Genomic DNA, 5,089 nt, shown 5'->3' with positions numbered 1-5,089 from the left:
GACCAATTAGCAACAGCGCTAATTTCCCTCACCTTTGGAACGAAAGCTTTCGTTGACGAATCCGAGGATCTCATGTCCTTAGACACACCCATTATAGTTCTCCTCGACGGCATCGTCGAGACGGAGATTCATTCTTTCGTACGATCTCATCGACGAATGACAGTACCACCTTACAACCAGTGAATACCTCACGTCTAGTTAACAGAGAGTTAGACTTGAACTGTGCGAGAACATACGTTTATCATCCCGTGACCGCGGATTCGTTTCGAACCTAAGGTCATTATCACTAGTGCTACGAGTGCCTAATCTTGTTGATAAGCCTGTGTTAGTAAACTCTTTATTGTATCACGGCAATGGCTAATTGTAATGAGAACTCATCAAACGCCCCTCTCCATAATCCTGACCCTAATCCGACATATACATACATACATACATACATACATACATAGTATATAGCAACGACAGGAAAAAGACTCGCAGCGATTAATTTTCGTTTGCCACGAGTCTATGAATCATTGGCGTTAGTCTGCTTGTTCGACTGCATTTTCCGTGGTAGTTCGATGTGATTAGGATAGCTCGTTACATGGTCGAAACATTGTTGAAACTGCTATATGACCATGATGTTACACAATGAGTGTGTAAAGATGAGAGAAAAGAGAGCGCGATAGGGAGAAATTTTGGATCTTTGTTTTGATCTCAAAATGGATCTTTGTTGAAACGACCTTTTTCGTTTAAATAATATGTAAGTTTTTTATTTATTTAAAGATAGCTACGCATCTTTCCATTTACGTAAATCGATCTCTTCCATCTTCGTGAGTTAGATCTGTCGAAAGTTTTTTCGCTTTCTCGAGTTGGCAAGTTGGAAAAAAAAGAATCCCTGACATCGCGACGCGAAAGAATGATCGATTTGCCATAGAATGGTCATGTACAGTGAACGGCGATACTATCGCAACATCCTTCGCAATTGAATAATTTCTTCGTAAGGTCAGATCAAACGACTTGAGTTTTTGCGATGAACAAGGTAGAGGTTTATTTTTCAAGCTTTCTTTATCTGGGTTTAGAGCAACGGAAATTGGAACGTGTTTCGAAGATTCGCACACGTACAGAACGTTAAAAAAATAATTTATTTCGAAATCTTTCAACTTTCGATTCGCCTTTCATCTCTTCGATTCGCCATCTGAACAAATATTTTGAAAAATTCAAATCAATTTATATGCTCGTCCTTGCTTCTTTCATAACACGGATTACTATCATTTTGAATGAACATGTGCTTTTTTCGTGATTCGAATTAAAAGAATTAAACAAATCGGAACGTTGTTTTCCTTGTTGTAGCATTAACATTTTTATTGCGCTCGTAATTCACGATACTTAGGCTGCAACATACCGAAGCTCTTCTCATACTTGTATCGCATTAGGGGCAAATGTTACATGGTTGCAGAACCGTACAAGCAATATGCTGGAGACAAAGTGGGGTGGGATTTTATGTACCAAGTTAATGCTACATTCCGTTCTCGTTCACTCTAATGGGACGGCTTAATAAATATCATTCGATATATCTTGAAGGTTCCGCCATTTCTATCTGAAAGTTGTTCACCAAGGGTAGAAGGTAAATTATCGTTGACATTCCCTTCCTACACTCCCTTCCATCTGACATAAGAGACACGAAGGGGACGAAAAGATTGAGAATTAATGGTCAATATGATTCTTGTAGATGATTTCTAAAATGTTCTGAAAGGGAGATAGCGACTGAACCTACACTGAAGCTATACAATCTTTACATTTTTTTTCGTGTTTAAAATTACCAATTTCTACATTTTACGTTTCCTTCATAAAATTAGAAACTTTCTTGACGAAGTTGCTAATAATCTACTTGGCCAGTCGACTGTTGCCACCTGTTTGGAAAACGTTTTCCTAAAAAGCGATGACGAGTATATTCAAACACAGGGTATGTGCAACTGTGTAGTATGGAATTAAGTTGTCAAATAAACTAAACCAGAATAACTAGTGAAATTGACTGGTTTTACAATTTTATTTTAAAATTCCTACTTCATGTTATATTCTTTTCCGCAATGATGTAATGACTTTTGCAACGATAACTAAAAGAATAATATAACGAATCTTGTTTTGTTTTTTATGTATTCAAACTCAAAATAATGTATCAAGGCTACCTATACCAATATCAATTAAAATACCCGGTACTTGTCAAGGTGTAAAAGGGTAAAAGGGTCCCACAATCTGTTTCCCACAATCTGAATCCCAATTAACCAGTTTCCTCGTTTTGTACAACTTGCCACGCGTTCTTAAAATGTTTATTGCGTGTCATTCGATATAATGATAACATTTATCAGGAAGTGTATCAATCCTATTATAAGTGTATCAATCCTAGTTCAGGGATGATGGTCCCAGATGTATTAATAATCCCAAAAATGCACTACATAACATGGAATTCCTTCTGTAAGAAAGTAATAAATCACTAAATATAAAAATATTCCATTGTTACGTATTTTTTAAAGACCAGTCATTTTCGCTGGTTTTAGTAGAAATAGCTTCGTGTTAACTATCGGTAGTTCTAGCGTTAAGTTGTAACGAAACGACTTTTTTATTTTTCAACTTTATTGCCGAAATTTATCGCAATTGAAAACAGCAAGTTTTAACTATTTTTTACGCACGACGAGTATACTCGTCAAAGACAATTAACTGATTAAGATATTCTGTATGAATTTACCATAGAATCTAAGCGGGCTGACATCGATGATAAACGTACTGTCTTTTTCACCTTAAAAATATCTTCTTATTAGGTCTAAAATAATGAAAAGGGCAGGAAACTTGTGAAACTGCTTCCGAGGTATAAAAAGAAGAAGATATAGGGGGGGGGGGCGTTAAAGGTTTTTAGCAGGGAGCGTTTCAAAGTCCCCAAATAAAAACTTCGAATGTGGTAATTTTTTTTTAATAATAAAAGTTTTATCGATGCTATATCGTTTCTCCCTGGTGTCTTCTGTACGCTTTGAGACATTTATGACCATTCGTAGGTGAGAGTGAAAGTTAATGATATCTCGCTTACATCGGAACAGCGACTTTATCCCTTCAAATTTATAATTTCGATCTTTTATTTTATCTTGTGAAGTTTTATGCTTCCAGCGTGTAGAGAGGTGTCTTTGCATCTTCGACTTTGCTTTGATCAACGATCGAGAATTTTATCTTCTGCAATCAAGTTTATTAAGTTGGACCAACAAAAGAGTTGCTCCAGTATTACTGTTCCTTTGCAAAATATTCTAGATTTACTTATTCGTTTATTTTTATAATTATTATTTATCGATTATGTCTTATTTATCAAAATATTTCTTTGTAGTCAACAAGCGACACGAAGGTCATCGAATGAACAAACACGAACTTATCGTATTTGTGGTTTTCAAGTATGCCGCTAATATTTATACGTTTGTTAGAAAATTTGTGCGTAGCACGGCGAAAATATGTGAATTATCAGAGGCAAGGTACTTTATTTAAGCTCCGTTCCGCCAATAATATTTACAATTATATTAATATATACAATTATATTAATTTGTACGACAATCTGCGGTTTATTGACAAATTCTCGTTTGATAGATTTTTTATAATCGGACAGAAAGCTGGCAAAGGCAACGGAGAATTCGCAGAAGCGTTCAAAAGGGAATGTTACCCTCGTTCGTCAGTCTGCTTGTTAGCACCCCCTGTAAAATTAATGAGGAGATCACACAATAAGAAATAACTGCAAATTTACAGATAGGGTTCCACCCACGCAGAGTTTACCTTCTAATGAAATTTCCAAGAGATAATGCTTTCTTCAGACAATTCCTCGGACTATTCGCGCGTTCAATTTGTATAATTGCTTCCTATCAGCCAGGACAATTTATTACGACGCAGTTTGCTAGCGATTAGCTATCAAACTTAAACGAAACTATTCAGATCGACGCTTTGGTAATGACATTATCGATGATATATCATTCCATGATACGTGATATAATTAATTTATACGTTATATCAACGTATTATATTATTTTCATCGCGTTGCTCTATCTATTATGGTTGTCGGAGCATCCCATAAATAATTCGATTGATCGAGGAGCGAAATTTGCGACAATGGAACTCGTCTCCGTAGAAATTTTATAAGAGGAAAGTAGAACATTTCATAGGAAGACAGCAGGCAGCTGTGGAAAATGATAAGAACATTAAACGGATAGACTTAACCAGTTAGCCGTCTTCGACGAGTATAGTCGTCACGAAGAAGTGGCAATATTTTGCCTCACGACGAGCCCTGTTGGTAATAACATTAAAAAATGAAACGGTCGTTTTATTACAATTTAATTCTGTATTGCAGCAGTCACTTTGTGTTTGACGAATATACTTGTCGTTTCAAACAGATTGCAACAGCCTAATGTAACAACATTTCCCTGTAAGTGGAAACTTATAAGCGACTATTATTATTATTATTATTATTATTATTATTGTTATTGTTATTATTATTATTATTGTTATTACTATCATTATTATTATTGTTATTGTTATTGTTATTATTATTGTTATTGTTATTGTTATTGTTATTGTTATTGTTATTATTATTGTTATTGTTATTGTTATTGTTATTGTTATTGTTATTGTTATTGTTATTATTATTATTATTATTACTGTTATTATTATTATTACTATTACTGTTACTATTATTGTTACTATTATTGTCTCAATTATTGTTTCTTGAAAATTTTTAAAATTTCAAATTTTTAAAATTTTTAAAAATTTGAATATTCGAATTTTTAAAAATTTGAAAATTTGAAAATTTGAATTTCTATTTTTGTTTCTATTATTGTTTCTATTTTTGTTTCTATTATTGTTTCTATTTTTGTTTCTATTATTGTTACTATTATTGTTTCTATTATTGTTTCTATTATTGTTACTATTATTACTATTATTATTATTACCTTATTTCACGTATATTTATGTGCAACATAATATGAACAAAAGAAAGAAAGTTTAAAAACATTATTACCATTGCCAGTGCGTTATGGTTATAGCGTCATAAGAGGCAAAAAAGGGGAATAAAAAGCGTTAAAACGTC

The sequence above is a fragment of the Bombus affinis genome, unplaced genomic scaffold, assembly GCF_024516045.1.
Source record: "Bombus affinis isolate iyBomAffi1 unplaced genomic scaffold, iyBomAffi1.2 ctg00000059.1, whole genome shotgun sequence".
NCBI classification, from domain to species: Eukaryota; Metazoa; Arthropoda; class Insecta; order Hymenoptera; family Apidae; genus Bombus; species Bombus affinis.
This window is presented reverse-complemented; position numbering follows the sequence as displayed.